Raw genomic sequence first — 18893 nt, 5'->3', positions numbered from 1 at the left:
ATAATGAGTGAGAAGGTAACTGCTTTTTGAAGAACCCAGGGTATGAGGAGAATGAATATTTATAGTTATTTTCATTATAATGTGATTTTTGTTGCCCAAACTAGTATAATTGTAAAACTCTGATTTCTGCATAATTGAAAAACTAGATAAAAACAGTCTGAATACTTTTTAAAACTTGGAATAGAATTTTATAACTTGTTTCAAAATCTTTCAAATGAAACCTTTAAATAGGTGTTAACATTATTTTGTTAAGAAATTTTAAAAAATACAACGTATACCTTTTAGTTTATAAGGACAACTGACATCTGGAAAGATGAAAATTTACTAGACAAAGCTCAAGAAAATCTTTTACATAATTGGTGGTTGGGGATTGCAAATTGAGTATTGTGATTTAATAAGCGCAGCCAATGATGTTCTTCTTCCATTTGGAGCTACTGTTTTGTGAGGCTTTTCTCCCATTGTGACAGCCATTACAGCAGGTATCACAATAACCTGAATGTAGTACCAGATTTTCAAATGACTATTTCACAAAGTGTAAAACCAAGGCAAGGTATAAAGAACGGTAAATATTTAACCAAATTAGTCTGTCTAAAATTTTATTTTTTAGTGAGGGCAAAAATGTTTTAAAATTGCTACTAAATACAACAAAATTAAAACTTATTTAAAAATAGCATTTATTTCTTCTTTTCTCATCCTTTTAAGAGGCTATTCATATGCTCTGTAATGTATGTAACATGGTAGTCTAAGTCTATAGCTTGCAAATAATTATATATATTGAGGTGTAGACTTAACACTAACCAGTGTCCAGTCAGCAAAACAGAAGTGACTCAAAACAGAGGGACTTAACCCAAAGAATTGGTTACAAATGTTTTGGAAAATCGGGTGGGAGGGAAAGAAGGTGACAGTGATACTTAGCAATGAAGATCTGTGGAAAGGAAGGGCAAGTTTTGTTACCCAACACCAGTACCCACGGTGCTCTTGAGGCAGCTGGAACAACGCTGCTGTAGCTATTGGAATCACCGTTGCCACTGCTTTGCAGGAAGCTAGGCACCTGCACTCCTACCGCCATGGCAAGAGCCCAGCAGCCCACAGTTCCACCGATGCTGTTGTCCTTGCCGGGGCTGTTAGAGCTTTGCTGCTCTTCTGCAACTGTAGTACCATTGCTGCCACCAGCAGTCCCAAGAGCTACATCCCAAGAGCTCTGAGCTGCAGGGCTGTGGAAGCACCATTGCCGAGATTACTAGTGCCAAAAGCAGAAAGAGGAAAAAAAAAGTGATCTTTAGCCAGTGCTTCTCATTCTGGCAAAGCAATATGGGACATGTGGTTTTCAGGTTCCACGACAGCAGAGTATGGAAAGGGTGGGAATGGAGTTGAGAACCAACAGATAGATAAGTGATCTTTGTAGACTTCAAAAATATTTTTAATGATGGGATATAGAATTTTAAAAAATTGGAGAATCCATTCCTCTAGAGTATAGCAGTAGTAAAACTACATCTTCAAATTTTATTAACTTGTTTTAGAAGATGGATTCTGGTTTGCTACCTAAGACTAGGGTTGTTACTCAGGAAGGAAACACTGGTACTGTATCATTTATTTACAGCCAGTATCTGTTTTGATCAGTCACAGTAACATTTCTTACTGGTCTATGCCCATGCTTTATCAGCTATGAATAGTTTGTGTATCACCCACAACTTTATAAAATCTGTTCTGATTTATTATTTCTATATATTTATTAATTTAACTTTTCAAATAATAGTAATAATGAAAATGTAGCACCTGGAAAACTTCAGAATTTGTTTCATTTATAATATCTATATTTCATAATATCTATTATTTTATTGTAAAATATATTTTATTATCTGATTAAACTGCTAAAGCATAGATTATTTAATGTCACACTGAATTAATGAATTTATTGGTGGAGAGAGTTTAGGTGAAATTTAATTGTTTTAGGCAAAAACCACATGAATTTTATTAAAATATTAGCTTAGAGTGGTTTTCAGGTTATTTCAATTGCAGATTTCTAGATATGACATCATAAGAAGTGTGTATTGGAGTCCCAGACCATTAAATTTCTAAAATGAACTCCATAATGATGATTCATTTCTTTCATAGCCCTTTTCATAATTAATACAGATTTAATTATGGGCAATGTTCTTCTCTTATTGATTACTAATAAAACTGTTTCCTTAACTGGTGAGACACTTCTTTTATGTTCATATTCTACATAGGTTTAACAGATGTTGGGAGTATTATTTGTGTTGCAAAAGGTCCCATTATTACATTTTAAGTAGCATAATGTCATCAGTTTGAAACAGAGTAGGACAGCTTATTTAATTTAGAGATAAGTCTAAATTTACGGATTTTCAACATGAAATAGAATTTTTTGATAATTTGATAATTTTGAAGTACCTGATATAATTATTAAAACAGAATTTAATATAATTCATTTCAAAATTTCTATTTCATAAGCATCCTGTACAACATTATACATTGTGATCTATCTGTATATCTATATACTCTGAATAATGAGATATTTCTGTATTTGTTCTTTTTTTTTTCTGTATTCTTAATAGAAATGAAAGACTGAGATTTTATGTAGGTTCTTTTCCAAAAGTTTGATATGTCCTTATATGTCTGAAAGTTTGTGGTTTAAACCTGTAAGTTATTAGGCTAAATGAGCTTTCTTAAATAAAAATTAGAGATACTGTTTCTACCCATTTTGAATCATCCCAGTGGCCTGTTGCCTCACAGGAGTTAGCAGGCTGTTATCATGCTGACTCTGTTATTAATAACTGGCTTCAATATTCCTGGACAGATTGTTATTAATGTTTCCAACCCTTTAATCAAACTGGTTCATGGTATGTTTCTTTCGTCCTTTAGAAGGTTGTTTATATGCTGTTTTTCTTTGTTATCTTTTCTTTAAATTTTACTTTGAGACAGTTAATATGATTTTTCTTAAATATATGTGAAATACATATTGAAGTTATCTAGGGAATCCATACGCTCTCAAACCTGTGTCTCATCATTAATCTTCTTTCAAAATTTCTTCCTAATCTCACCCGTTTATTATTCTAGAAAATTTTTTAGAGTGATTTTGTCAAGTCCCTCTCTTTATCCCTCACTAATTCCATCTGGATTGATTTTAGGCCTGACTTGTGCCACCCTATTAGCTACAAGTTTTTGGGCCTCAGTATTCTCATCTGTAAATGAAAACATTAATATTACGTTTCTTACAAGGCTGTTGGGAGGATTAAATGACATAGTGTATGTAGCACTAAGCACAGTTCTTGACACATGTAATAGTGGTAACTTTTTAAGAATGAATCTTTACAAATAGTAGCAGCTTTGTAGATAGAAAGAATATGGAGACTGGGTTTCACATGTAGAATCACACAGCAGGACATCGGGGATCTCACCTGGAAAATAACAGCCATAGCAATTAAGATGCCTTCTTTATATATCTTCTCTGTGACTTTTATTTTTCCTATAGAATACTCTCCGTAGTTTATGTTTCTTTTTCTTTGGGTATTGAATATAACCTGTACATATGAATAAATTATTATGTAAGTGTTGAAACTTTAAAGACAGTTGCCAGCACTGTCCTAGATTGTTTAGGAGAGAGAATTGATCAGGGAGCAGGAAGAGTTCTAGTATACATGTCTGATACATTTTTCTAGAGCTAAGGAGATACTATAAATGACATTTTTATGTTTTTTAATCCTTTAATTCAGAATTTATTGTGTCTTGAAAGTACTCTCTTCCCCTATGTTTCTGAAGATATTCATAGCATTTAAGATCAGTTTATGGAGGTAGTAACAGTAATGAAATTACAACAAAATTGCAATTCAGACATTAATGTATATGCTTCTTTTCCTATATGACCATACTACTCTTATATATTTGTGGAAAAAGCTTATTGACTCATATCTATATCTGAGTCATTCTGTGTTAAAGATCCTTTTGGCTTTTTGCTAGTCATCATTCACCATGTATTAGCCACTATTCACAGTGCCACTGGTCACTCCTTGGAACTCCTGTCTCTCCCATTAAGAAGCTTCTGTGTATGGGTGAATTTATGTCATACCTTCATTTTCCATCCCTGTACTCCTCATTACACTGCTAAACAAAGCCATACAATATATCAAGCTTTCCAGAAAGTATGAAGAGAAGAAGATTTGCATTGCAAAAATGTAAATGTCTTAGAAGTTAATATTAGGCATCACTCTCTTAAAAAAAATCTTTTGGCCACCTTGACATTGTGAATTTCTCAGTGCTCACCTTTCTTTCTTGTCGTTCTCCTTCCTCCCTCCTCCTTTCTCATGTCTATGCTCCCTTACCTTCAAATTGTTACTAATTTCTTATGCAGCACACTTTGAACCCACAAGAAGAACTGTTCAGGTTCCACTTTCTGCACCTAACCAGCTTGCCAAGGTATTTTTCTTCAAAGGGGAGTGTTCCTCTCCTATGAGGAATTTTAGGGCCAACTTCCAACTTATACTTGAACATCTTAGCAACAGAAGTGAAAGAAATAATGGATACATGAACTGTGAAGACAAGCTGAATTTTCTTCTCAGAGATAATGCGAATTAAAATTCTTCTGGCTATAGGGCAATACCTTTTTTCCCCCAAAATTTTATTATGAAAATTTTCATATATAGAGAAAAGTTATGGAGAGTATTACTTTTTGCTCTTTTATAAGCATTTTTGTTTTTCACAAGATCTTTAAGTAAGAATATACTTTATATGTAATTTAAAACATTTTAAATGCTATTTAGAAGTTTTTTTATTCTTAGAACTCAAATTTATTAAAGTTTTTAATTAACTGAGGTTTGTAAATTCCATGTATTATTATTGCTTTGGTTTTTTTTTCATTTTTTCATTCATTCCTTTCATTCCTTTATTCATTCATTTAAGAAAACTCTATTGAGCTTTAACTATGTTTCAGGTATTCTTCCAGATAGTAGTCTGTCCTAGCTTAGTACATAGAGCCCCTGTTTTGGTAGTTCTCTCAGTCCAATGGCAATGGGAGACATGTTAAAGGAGAGATTACTATAGATAGTACTGCAAGGGGCATAATAAAGGTACTCCCAGTGATGTAGTTGTCATGTAATGTTTTTGTTTTTGTTGTTGCTTTTTAAAACTTAAATATTTGTTGACTAGAATTGAAATGCACATCTTCCCATGTAAAGATCATACTACTGACCTACTATTGGTAAGCTATGATTTATCTATAATCTCTTCTAGTTTTTCTTGGGACTAATGGGATACAGTTTTAAATCAGATGACCCAAATTAAAGATTGCTATCTAATTATGCCACATAGAATTGACTTTATGATGGTGGCCTCAATGACAAAGTCAATCCTTAATATAGCACTTACTCATTTTGACCCATTAACCCCAGTCTTTGCTCTTCCACCCATGTACTGGGGCTAAAACTCCTGTTCTGTCCTTCATTGCAGCATGACTTTTTTTTTTTTTTTTTTTTAATATTCCCCCTTTTTCTTTTGGGAATGTTCTTATGAACAATCTTAAAGTATTTCAACATTTTTTTCCTGTTTAGCCTCATGTGATGTAAAAACATTAATGATGCCTGAAAAAGGACTTGGCCAAAGTATATATGGGAGGTAAATGCTTTTGAAATTGGTTGATGTTTTTTCTTTACAAATGAAAAAAATTTTTTTTTATGCTTCATGTACTTTTGGAAGAATTCATTTGCCAAAGTACTTCATAACTTTAAAATTAATGACATTTTATGCTCTAGGTTAATAGCTATCACTGATTCCCACAATCATTTAAGAATTTCATGTACAGTGTATTTGTAGGAGACACTTTAATAGGCACCTTGGGGGCAATGGATAAAGTGTACTCCATGCATCTATAAACCCCCTGCTATAGAAAAAACTATTTGTCTCCAGTCTAACCATAGTACTTCCCCCTGCTCCATAGTTGTCTCTAATCTAGCTTCAGTACCTCCCCCTGTTACGCATTTGTCTCCAGTCTAACCTCAGGACATCCCCTGCACCATGTGCTCATGCACACACACATCTTTCATAAGCCACATGTTGAATTTAGGTATTTATATTTATTTTGCCAGATTTTATTTTTAGCTTTCTAAGGGAGAAGCACAAAATTTAAGGCACTGCATTACATGGCATATCGCAATATGGAGTGGCAAGATTATTTCCCTACATTAGTATTGTTTACATGCCTGTCTCCCACCAGCCTGTGGAGTCTTCAAAAACAGAAACTAAATCATACATTTTATCTTCATTTTTCACCCCCAAGTATTGTGAATGGCACATAATGGGCACATAATCCATGTTTAGTTAATGCACAGAGATCAGAGCAAGGGCAAATTCTTTCTTGCAGAATGAGTCATTAGTATCAAAGTGTTCAGAATATACCTCTAAATAATTCAAAGTTAAAACCAAGTATATAAAATCAAATGATGGTATTATTCAGCATCTCTTACAAGTCATTTATAATTGAATCCTTGCTTTTTCCATGCTTTTTTTCAGGCTATTGGGAAACAGGATATTTTTTATTTTATTTTATTTATTATTTATTTAGTTCTTTAAACCATTATTTGCATTAGTATTAGATAGCTGTTTTTCAGTTCAACTAAATGGAAGCACATGTTTATGGAAACTTGGAAACAGAAGTGATTGAATGGAGTATGTGAACTTTTAAATAAAGTTGCTAGACTCTTAAACCAAATGTATTGAGAACTCTGTAAATTAGAGGAGCAAATTTGCACTGTATTGTATTAGTAAGCGAGGTATGAGAAGTCATCAGGGTGTGTTGGGTTTGACTAATAAGCACAGAATCTTATGGATAGATGGGGCTTAGCTGTCATTAGGTGCTGGGAGAGAATAGAGTGCAGGGATTAAGCACATGATCTGTAAGCCAGACAGGCTGGGTTCAAATCCTGTTCCGCAATGCTGTGTGACCTTAGGCAAATCACTTAACCTCTCTGTTTCTTTACTTGAAAGTGCCACTAAAAATAATCTCTACCTCATAGGGTCACTAGGATTTAATGAGTTAATAAATGAAAAGTACTTTGAAGAGGACCTGGCAAATAGTAAGCACCTAAGCATTAGCTGTCATCATCATAATTATTATGTTATCCACTTCAGTTCTTTCCTTTTAAATTTAATTTTATTATTTTTTTATATGAAGAAATGGATACTGAGGATGGTTAAATGGCTTGCACAGGCTATACAAACTACTTTGGCAATTCTGAGACTAAAACCAGTCTTCAGCTCCCACTAGGATTTTTCCACTGGATGAAATTGCCCCATGGCATATCAACATACAAACCACTTAATTTAACAACTATAACTACCAGAGTCTGATAGTCCATTAGGATTATTGTTTCTGATAGTCAGGATTATTGTTTCAATACATGGGTCTCTTGTCCCAGCAAGAAGTGTATATCTTGAACTCCAGAAAGTACCAAGAATGTGCCACTTACTGTGCTTGGCATCTAGTAAAGTGTGCAGATATAGAAAAAGCGTTGAGGTGTTGTGCATTTCCACTAAGCCAAAATATTTGTTTTTCTTTTTAAAATTCAGCTAGCTAGTTGTTCTTTGAAAAGGTGAATAGCTTTCGTGGTCCTTTACATTCCTTTGACTCCTGCTGGTGGAACTCAAATAATATCTTCTTATTCTCCTTGCGTTAAAACAAAATGAAACAAAACAAAAATACCTAGAACCTTATTTAAAAAATCAGGACATTGTAATATCCAGTTTGAATCAGTCTGTCAAACTGTGAGGCTTGTGTGCTTTTTTAAGTGACATTTTTCTTCAAACATTTGAATAAAGCTTTAGAGAAACAATAGGGCAATAGTAGAAAAACAGAACATGCCAGGCTGAGCAGTAAGGGGTGAGATGCATGCTGGTACCTCAGGCACACTAAGTGTATTTTAGAAAGATTTTTCTTAAGACATGTGACCAAAAATATATCCCTTTTCTTTTATTACACCCTGTGTATGTCCCCTCTTTATTAAGCTAACCACCCTTGAGGGGGGTAAAGCACTATTGCAGCACCTGAGAATTGGAATTAGTGGTTTATACTGAGAGTAGAGGGCTGGACTCTTCATTTCCTACTAGAATTTTCCCTGGACAGTTTATGCAATGTGTGGTTAGACATCATCTTCTAATTTCTGTGCTATAGGTTGTCTGCTCTTAAAACAGCTAAAACAAAACTGATCTCTTTTCTGAGCATGACCCAAGATTTAACTGATTTTCTAAAATATTTTTGTGAATCAGGTGAAAATATAGTTGATCTGTAAGTTATATATTGAAGTAGTTAAGTTATATTTTATTAACTGAAAACTGGTTTTTAAGGGAAGGAATTTATGCTCATATAATACAGTAGTTTTGTTTATGTAAAGGAGCACATTCTAATGTTTGAAGTATGGTAACACACTAAACCATATAAAAAAGGTGATTTTAAAATTAATATACTTAATATACAATTAATTATTGGTGCCCAGATTCAGGGTTTGAATGGGTCAGATGCATTCACAGTTTTCATTTTTATGTAAATTTTCTTTAGAATATTTAACCTCTATTGTGATGTTCCTAAGTCCCACCTAACTGACACACAGCCAAACTGTACAGAAATATTTTAAGGAAGGTGGTTGTCTAGGTAGACAAGCAAAGTCTAGTTTTAAAAAATTGGGGGGCAAGAAGAGCTTGTAACTTGTTCTGTTTTCTGCTGTTTGTAATTCCATAGCTGCAAATATATCACTTAAGGGAGAGAAAGGCACCTGGGAGTGGGGAAAGGGGGTAGGGATCATATAGTGTGGTGGAAAGTGTAATACCAGCATTATTTTGGTTCTAGCAAATGAAAAAAATGCTTAGAGGTATCAGACAAAGAAAAACAGTTTTGTTTTGTTTTTCCTTTTAAGGAAGATTTATTTAGAAGCATTGATTAATTTTATTTTCCCCTCCTAATAAAAGAACAAGGGGTTTCTGCTATGGTTTCAGACACATATTCTCTGAAATCTTGTCCTGCTTATGATAGAAGCTCCTTATGGGATTTATTTTTGTTGTTGTAACATTATCTACTATATGCATTGCACCTGTTCACACAGAGTACATTGCATTGTGATATTTGTACAGATAGATGCTTCAAATAAGAAACTAATCTGTCTCTTCTAGAGTACTAGTCTATTAGTTACTTAATTAAACTTGATTCTGTTTTTGTCTGCAATTTTGCATATGGTTTTGATTTATTTACTGAGCAATGATTTCTTCTTTGCAGTTATCAGTTTTGTCTGAGATCAGTTTTCCTATTGTATGGAGTCTTTCTTCCAGAGCCTCCTTTAAGACTGCCTCTGACTTTAAAATCATTACTAGGCTTTTGTCAGAGCAGATTTGTTGACAGTCTCTCACATTAAAAAAAAAAAAAAATTAAAGATTGCACAAATAAGCTATGCATTTCACTATTTCCTGCTAATATGCAAAAATGTATTTATGATAATTACATGTACTGTGTGCCAGAACTGAAACAATACATTCCTCATAATGGAGCATAAATAAAGAAGGTGGAGCCAGCTGCTCTTAAACTGTTTATTTGCAAGCAGTAATGATATAGAGAATATACCTTTTTCACTCTGTTAGTCTGGCAATACTGAACCTGTTGCTGCATTAGACGAGTTGCATTTTGCTGGATAGGGGAAGGAAGGCTGTCTGCTGTCTGGTAGGAGGGCTTTGTCTGTGCCTTTCTCTCTCTGTTTCTTTCTGTTTTTCTTTCTCTCTCCTCTTCTCTCTCTCTCCCTCTCACTCGCTTACTCTGTCTCTGTCTCTCTCTCCCTCTTTGCCCCCCCTCCCTCCCTCTCTCTTGCTCTCTCTCTCTCTTCCCGTCTCTGTGGTTTGTAAGGTAGGTTGCAGTGTGTGTATATACACAACATCAAGAGCAGGAAAATGGACTCATTAGGGAGGCAGGCAGTCATTACCACTCACACTGTACTTCCAGGGAGACACCGATTATGAGAAGAGAAACTCAGCGCTGGGGAAGAAGGTAGGGCAGACAACTTTCATAAAAAAAATCCTGCTTCCTCAATCCCCCTTTTACCTATCATCTCCTTTAGCCCCCAATGCTTTTATTCTTTCTTCCTTGAATTTTAATTTCCAGATTTAAGTTTGACAGAGCTGTTGCTAGCTTAAAATTGGGAACATTTATAGGAGGCCTACCCTCTACTAATTTTCTTCTTACTTATTTAAGGGTGTGCCCTTGTGATTCAGTTTAATTACTTTAAAAATAATTGCAAACAAACCTATTTTTCTCACTAAAGTACCAAATAAATCAGTATCTTTCACTCTTTTATAGCAGACCCCTCCGTATGTTTGTTAGTCTCTTTGCTTTTCTTGTCTGTTTATGCAATTCCATCTGTCTGTCTATATATCATGTTGTCCTTATTTATTGCTAACTGGGTTTTGTTAGTTATGTGCCAGTGAGTTTTAGCTGCAGTGCCAGTACGGGTATTACTAAAGTGAGACTCTTGTTCTTTGTTTTACATGAAGTTTAAAGTCCATATTTACAGTTTAAATCCTTGAAGCAGGTTGAATACTTTTTGCCAGCATATTTATTTGATAGCATTGGCTACAAGGTGAGGGGGTCATCACAGGGTGGATAAGAATCTAGTAATTATTTTTATCATCACACACTCTTCTATATTACATCTGGGGGGTGTATTTTGAGAGGAACAAGGTACTCTGTTTTGTAACTTTTATTTTGCAGATGGACTTTTGCATTTATAGGGATATCACTGGGATTAGTAAGAATGCAAACTTTCTTAACAAACAGTTTTTATCCTAGGACAGTTTCTTTTTAGTATGTTACTGTTTATTTATGCTTGGGGAGGGAGAAGTGGGGGCTGGCCATCTTTTTATGAAGTGGAAGCTATGAAGTGTATCAGGCCATCTTATGCAACAACTGCAAGTATTCATTTAACATTTCAAGGACTATAAATAATGCATTTGTTATTTCAAACATAGTTTTGAGGTGCTTTGTTTTTCCTTTATTATTTCTTTTCTTTTTTATGGTGGGAAAAGTTGCATTTGACAACTAGCTGACATTGTTGAACAGTTTTCCCAGAACAGTATTCTTCAAAATTCAAAGGAGTAAAAAGGTTCATTTGAAATGGACTCTTAATGGAGTTTTATTCGGATTTGTCCGAAAGTAAAAGTGCCATTCATTTGATAAAAATTAAGTCAGATAGTAAGATACGCAGATGTTTTGAGCATATACAGGAAGAATGATAAAAAAATGGATGCTGATCTATAGAGATCTTTGCTAATAACAATCACCTTTTTCATAATAAATTATTTATTTAATAGAAGTGGCGGACTTTTTTTTTTTTTTTTTTAATTCCATTAGGCCTTTCTGACAACACAAAGAAGTCCATAAAGCAATATTCTTAAGCCACCTGGGACGCTAGAGCAGATTCCCAAACATATTCTCAAGGTTCAAACCTAGTAAAATGTTTATTAAAAATCCATTATTCCAAGAGGGTGGTGAACTTTTGCTGCTAAAAGTCTTTTTTTTCCCCTTTCTTTTTAAAAATTTATTTGGAGACTTTTAATTTGCTTCTATTGCCTAAAGTGTCTTTTAAGCTGGAAAGGACAGCTTTGACCAAGAATAGAACAAATACTAAGTACACTCAGGTCCTGTCAGAGAATTTTTTTCCCCCAAAGATCTAAAGGGAAACTTTTGGGGGAGTCTATTGAAACCGTGTGTTAATGTAGGTACACAGTATATGGTGTTTCAAATGTGATTTTCTCCATTTTAAACTCTTGACCCAAGAATTTGTTTTAAAACTCACATGTCAAAAGTGTGCATGTCTCGTGCACCTGTCATTTTCTATATTAACATTGTAAGGACTATCTAAAATTCTACCGTTATTTTCGAAAGAATGTTTCATTATCTCTTGATCAACAATTCTCTTTTTCTGTGTACATGTACGTGTGGGGATATCTATGTGCATATATGTGAATACATGTATATATTCTCACATGTGTGTGGGTAAAGAAATCAGATTCTTTGCAGATGGGACATTTAAAAATTTAATGTTAAGCATATTTATGTTAATGAGAAACAAAAAATGGAGAGGCTTTTAGGAGAAGATGAAAATTTCTTTTAACCTTCTAGAAGGAATAAAAGAAAGTAAAAATTTAGTCATATTTATGGTTGGCTTCATTTTTAGAATGTGTATGTGTTTTCTTTTGCATTATAACTCTTAGCCTTCAGTAGATTTAAAATATTTTTAGTATGAAAAGTAATCTTGGCCTCTTTTGGGAGGGGCTGTCACAATCCAAATATTGCAGGACATTGTAAAATGTGTATAAGTAAACTTAAAACCAGTGTACTCTGCTATGTAGGGCTTTGAAAAGCTAAAGGCTCGTGTCACAGGAGGGCTACAGGGTGCCAGAAAAGTCATTAATTAGGCTTACTGGTTATGGTAGGCCTTTCCTATCAGCACATGAATTCTATTGAGAGCCCCGAAGTCTTGGTCAGGTCATAGTGGGTTTCATTTTAATATCAGAGCAGACAGTTATCTAACACACCCACATGAGGAAGTGCTCTAAAGCAGTTATTTCATGCTTTGCCATGCCCTGTAGCTAAAACAATTTGGTACTGAGTGACGTTTGTGTGCTTTTTAACTTCTGTCCGGTAAAAATCAACTTTGGCTTCTTGAAAAGGACCAAAACAGTGGACTAGGAAGACAGTATAATTCAAATGCTAAGCATATGCTGTTTTAAACTTATTTTTAAGTTAAAGGAAGAATTACTATGATTATTTTTAATATAAAGACTATATGGTAATTTCCTGGATTTTGCTCATTAAGATTTCAAAACTTACAGATACTTTTCTTCTTCACATTTTTCTCCAGAAGCCTACATTCATCAAAAGGATCACAGCTGCATACTTTCCCCTAAAATGTGAACAAATAAATGGCATTCTTGTTTACTTATCTATTTTTGAATTTTAATGATTAGTCCTTGTGCTAATTAACAAATTCCTGTATTCATAAAATCTGGCACTTCATAAATATCCAATTGTGTGATTATCTACAAATGTCCTGGCTTTCTGTAAATATAGAAATTATCAGTGGATGTGTTTATGGCCTTGCCCAAGCCTGAGTAGTGTTGGCCATGCTGCCACGTAGGAAACCAAGTTCAGACCCTGAGCAAATGTGTTGTTCCAAGGCCTGGTAAGGTGTGTGGAAGTAGCATATTGCTAATATTACTAAGTAGTGATTCTTTCTGGCAAAGGAAGGACTGATGTTGACAGTCTTTGCATGCTGCTAGTTCCACTCTTTTTCAATCTTAAGGCTGGGTTCTTTAGGTCTAAAAGTTGATAATGGATATTAAAGCTGACTTGCGTTGGAGGCCACTTTAGAAATATGTTTTAACAAACTACATTTTTTGGGAAAATATACTGAACTTGTACAAAAGAAGTAAAATAGTATGTCCATTCCAAGTTCCTTAACCAGTGAGAATCTTATTAGCAGGAAAAGTTGCATAGAGCTGAAAAGAAAAATCTAATTTTTTTTTGTTTGTATGGCTGTGTAACTATTGCAAGCAAATTAGAGAAATCAGATATCACTTATAATAGGAATAGGACAATAAATACTATCAGTTGAGCAAGTATACATATACAAGAGTTATCATTAAATTAGAAATCAACTCTTTTAAATTTTTTTTTGTATTGTATAAGCCATTTTAGTTACCTTGTACAATCATTAGGTATTATTTACAATGGTTTAGGAGTCATCACTGGCCATTTGATTCTTTGCTCTAAACTTTCAAGTCCCATATGGGATTCCTAGGTATTTGGCAAACTTGAAACTTAAAATATTCCTTTCAAACTTATATTTTGTACATTTCCAATACTTACGTAATTTCTAGCATTTTACAGAATCCCCAGGGATTATAGTCAATGTCAAATAGCTAGTAAAATCCCCTTAATTCTTCACCAAATACCCAAGGGCAATATCTATATCTAGAAATTCTAGAGAATGCCTGAATTTATAGATATTCCTATAATATAAGTATTGTACCTTTAATCATTAAATAACATTGATGCCAATTACATTTAATGTATAAAAATTATATTCTTTGAGCTCTTTACTTCTGATTTCTACACAGGCAAGCCTTTGAGGCCATGAGAAGAAATAATGCTACTATCATTACTGTCCTGTGTAGTAACCACTGTAACAGATGTTGGGAACAACATTCAAGAGCCCATAAGTAAAAAGGGCTTTTCTGCCACTCTAGCTGTTCAACTGTAATAATAATTAAGTGGTGTGCAAATTATGCTCAACTCTTCATAACCACTCCTCCACTCTAGGATCAAGCCTTTGGTGATTCTACAGTTCACTTGAAAGTAATCAGCTTGAGGACATGGTGCTTGCCTTTATGGAGTCTTTAGATACTCAAGTGAAACTCTAGCCAGGGATGTTTTGCAGTTCAGTTAAACAATGCAATGCTTTTATACCTACTTTAACTTAGGGAAAGTTAACTACTGACTTTCAAGTAAAAATATTGGGACAAGGAGCAAGGGCTGAATTCATTGGCCCACCCAGTGACTAGATGGAAACTGAGGATATTATTATTAATTTCTGAATATTCAGTCTTATCTTTGAAACTGATGGAAAGGGTGGTCATTATAGCATAATGTATTTACATCCTTGATATCAGAAATAATTTAGCATTTATGCCTGTGTCTCAAGTATAATGAATTTAATGTATATATCATATATTATACATTTAAAATATTAAGAATTTACTTGAAAACTTTCACTATTAAGAAAATAATGTAAAGATTTGCATTTAATACATATAAAACTACTTAATGGAATTTGTAGTTATTGGAAATTAAATAGATTTCCAGGAAATTGAAACTAAAAATGATAATAATTATGAATTTTATACATAATGGTATTGTTTTGTTCATCAAAAATTCTTAATCTAAACTTTTTAAAAACCAGGTTGAATTTAAATTATTTAAATTTTAATTCTAATAGTTAGAAGCCTTTAGTTTTTTTACTAGATGAGACTTGATATCTGCTATTTTTACCTTTCCTTTGAGAAATGTTCTCTGAATTACTGTTGTAATCAAATTGTGATTTGTTGTTGGCAAATTCCTTTTATAGTATGAGCTTCTTTCCAGTAAATGAAATGCATCTGGGAGAAAATTAAAGCAATGTTGTCAGTTTGCTCAGGTACCAAATTAAAACTTAGAAAAAACTTATTGGCAAGAAACTATGAGTGTTCTAGGCTATGTAATTTTTCTGGTAGATGTATGTATGTATATGAAAACTGTATGGCTACTCTTGAAAACAAACAAAAACACCTTATTCAGACACCAGAGCATTTAAACAATGAAAAAGTTATCTTCTTATGTTTAAATAGGAACTAGGCAAATAAAGTTGCAAGGCTGGCTTTATACTCTTGGGGTTTTGTTTTATTTTGTTTTGTTTTGTTTTTAAATACTGAACACACTACAGTGACTTTTGGCCCAGTACTTTGGGTTTGCACATACTTAAGAATGTCTCCATCTTCATGGTCAAATGCACCTATCACCTGCACTTTAGGTTGGGTCAAAAGAGCTGGAATAGTTCTTTCTTTATCTAGTTCCTTGAGTCAACGGTGGTATTATTGCTTCACCTCATCTGCAGAGAGGAGAAGAATAAACATGACTGAGAAGCACATGGAGACAAGAATAAAAGTGAAGCTGCGGGTGGAGGGGTAGGGCTTTTGAAGTTTCTAAATTTATAATGAAAGAAAAAGACTTTCTTCCCAACCCCAGTAGAAGCCATCTGACCTATCGAACAAAACACAAACTACCTTCTTCCTACATCTCTTGACAATAGGTCTGCTAAATTCCAAAGGTGCCACCAAAAGATCATAGAAGAGGAAGTCATAACATCTCATATTAAAACTACCATGTTCTCTGCCAGGATTTCTTCATACCTTTTGCCTTTGAGGCCTTAGGTTTGGAGTTATGAGCAGATTTTCATAGTTGGTGGACAGATTTCATTTGTTTTGATAAGAAGCCTTCCCAACAAAGAATTCCCAAGGCATGCGGCAAAACAGCATCATGAGTTTAATTAAAATGGATGAAGTGATCGACTGTGTAAGTTTGTGTGTGTGTTTCTTCTCTTAAAATAAAATGAAGTCAAATACTTTTTATATAAAACATAACAAAAAACAACTCTAAACTTCCTGTCAGGCTGAATGGATTTAGGTTTCTTTTTACAAAATGGCTTTCTGAAACCATTTCTGTGTAGTGGGTTGGACCAGCACATTCTACTCTATTCTCTGCTACTTGCTACTTTGCTTTCTAAATGTTGAATGAATGTAAAATAAACAAACAAATAAATAAATAAATATCGAATGAATGTGAATAATTTGTTAGTTTAAAAAAAAAAAGAAAGTGTATTTTTTTTTTTAAAGGAGAACTTTAGAACCAGAAGGTACTCAGAGGACATCTTTTTTTTTTTTTTTTTTTAAAGATTTTATTTATTTATTTGACAGACAGAGATCACAAGTAGGCAGAGAGGCAGGCAGAGAGAGAGAGAAGGGGAAGCAGGCTCCCCGCTGTGCGGAGAGCCCGATGCGGGGCTTGATCCCAGGACCTTGAGATCCTGACCTGAGCTGAAGGCAGAGGCTTTAACCCACTGAGCCACCCAGGCGCCCCAAGAAAGTGTGTTCTTAAAACAGTTTCACAATATAGCCATGAAGGTGTGTTAGGACTTATATACAATAGCTTCAATCCTATTAACTTAGCATGAAACTATGTGAATAAAAGTTTTAGAAACTAGTTATTTTCCTAGCATGTAAAAAAAAAAAAAAAAAAAAGCAACAACAACAAAAAAGCAGCACTGCCTTGGAGAACAGGAGGCATTAATTAATGCCAAAAAGGATGTAAAGTGGTTAAATCTGGAGGCCTGGTTTCCAGTCCTGACTATAATGACTTTGAATAAATCATAATCTCTCTGTCCCTCAGATTCCTTGCTTATAAAATGAAGGGAAAAGCTCCTTTTTAGATTTTATCTTTAAGAATATATGATTTTATTTTAAATAACTATGTGTGTAGGTAATTCTGCTTGCATTTTCTACCTATAAATCATAAACATCTGGAGAGAATTTTAGGTTGGTAATGATGGAAGATTTATAAAGAGATTTTAGTTGATCTGAGAGAGCACATGTACTTTATATTTTTGGTCGTTCTTAGCTTAAGTGGATATCACAATGCATTATTGGGTCTGTTTAATGATTCAATTAATGCAATAAACCCAAAATTGCCATTTGTCAGACAAAGTGACATGATTGCCTATGGTTGGTTTGTTAAAGGACCTGCTTTTAACTGAGTGAAACACTATGGTTCCACTCTTCCCCTCTGGCCACTAGATGGAGAGGTGGTCCATGTCCACGGCCTTGTCCATGGTAAACAGTTTACTTCTGACTTTCCACTGGCAGAGGGGCACTGTATTCCTTTGGAATTTCCATAAACACACAACATGACACTTTGCAGAAACCATCAGAGTATATGTTCTCTTCTGTACAGGCATCATGTGATATTCATGAAATGCAAAATGATCTACTCCTTCCTTAGCCGCCATTATTGCTGGTAGACCTAGGAGAAGACCAGTAATAACACTCTGGTTTTAGTTGTCACAGTAGGGCCTTTTTCCTCTTTCCAAATTGTCCATTTAGAAAGGGCTCTGAAATGAATGTCAGCACGACAGTGCCACCTTGTGTCCCTGACGCATGAGCCAGTGAAAAGAAAAGAACAGGACATTTGCAAAAATTTGGCAAATTGTTTCAAGGTCTGCTTTTGCAGTAGCTGCACAAAAATCTATGTTTTAGTGTGTTTGGCAAATCTTACTACCCAGGGAGAAATTAGGATGTGTGCATTTTACCCTACCTTCATCCTGCTGTATATTAAAAATACTTTAAAAATTACAGGCACAAACAGGGATGTGTTCAGTTAGAATTGGAGATGAAGAAGGCAGGGATTGTCAGAGATACTCACCTAATCACCACTTAGAAAGCCTTCGGCCAATCATTCCAGACAGTGAGGTGGTCCTTCCTGTTCATTCTCAGAGCAACTTTTATATGCTCTGGTAATATCACTCTCACACTGTATTGTTTATAATACATTTTTGTATTGTTTTGTATTGTTTGTAAGCGTATCTTCCAACTAAACCATGAGCTTCTGAAGGATATAGTCTGTGTCTTATTCATCCTTCTGCCTCCAGAACTTTCTATGGCATTCGGCCCAGAGGCACTCAGATGTTTGAGATCTGACTGAATGATTATGTCTGGCTGGTTTATAATTTATTTGTTTTATTTTTATTTTTATTTTTTGTTTTGGTTTTAAATAATTTTAGGGCCTTTTCTCTTTGGAAATACACTTCTGATACCACCTCCTTTCCAAATTTCTCTTTATAAATTTACTTTCTCTCACATTAAAATGGATGTTTGTTTTTGATTATGAAAAAATTGCATTGCCGATTTGCAAGTGTATATTGTAGTTGACTCTGGGGTAAAGATACTTAATTTCTAGTTTTAGCTTTATATCAAATTTGTTGTATTGGGTAAAATACTTAACCTTTTTAGGTCTGTTTCCCATGCATAAAATAAGGAGGCTGGACTAGTTGATCTTAAGGTACTTTGGACTCAGGGTTTTTGTAGGGGTTGGACACATGTTAGTATTACTCTAGTTGTATATTTGGTTTAACAATTTTTAGAGTACCACAATAGCTGAAAATTAAATGGCTACCCTTTGAAAGTGCTATTTGATATTCCAGTTTTAGAAGAGGAAACTAAGGCACAGAAGTTTTTCTTATAGAGAGTTGAACTGCAAGTGG

The 18893-nt window shown here is 34.2% G+C and overlaps 1 protein-coding gene and 1 long non-coding RNA gene across 5 annotated transcripts in view; one reads left to right on the top strand and one right to left on the bottom strand.

Annotated features, from left to right (window-relative positions):
• ZBTB20 (zinc finger and BTB domain containing 20) overlaps positions 1-18893 on the top strand; it is a 770594-nt gene that overhangs the window by 31601 nt on the left and 720100 nt on the right. Inside the window, exon 1 of one of the 4 annotated variants that reach the window (XM_032852265.1) lies at positions 9859-10033. The exons of the other annotated variants lie outside the window; for them this stretch is intronic. The gene's annotated coding sequence lies outside the window, so the exon portion shown is untranslated. Of the gene's footprint in view, positions 1-9858; positions 10034-18893 lie in introns of those variants that run through there. 4 annotated transcript variants of the gene reach the window in all.
• Positions 28-8053, bottom strand: LOC116864577. The gene is made up of 3 exons (XR_004382043.1): positions 8042-8053; positions 1052-1056; positions 28-164 (listed from the first exon to the last, which is right to left on the bottom strand). It is a non-coding gene; the product is annotated as an uncharacterized LOC116864577 (long non-coding RNA).

Source organism: Lontra canadensis, unplaced genomic scaffold, assembly GCF_010015895.1.
Source record: "Lontra canadensis isolate GAN:19392208 unplaced genomic scaffold, GSC_riverotter_1.0 scaffold6, whole genome shotgun sequence".
Lineage (NCBI taxonomy): Eukaryota > Metazoa > Chordata > Mammalia > Carnivora > Mustelidae > Lontra > Lontra canadensis.
Note: the sequence above shows the minus strand (reverse complement) of the source record. Positions and strands in the feature narration are given on the sequence as shown.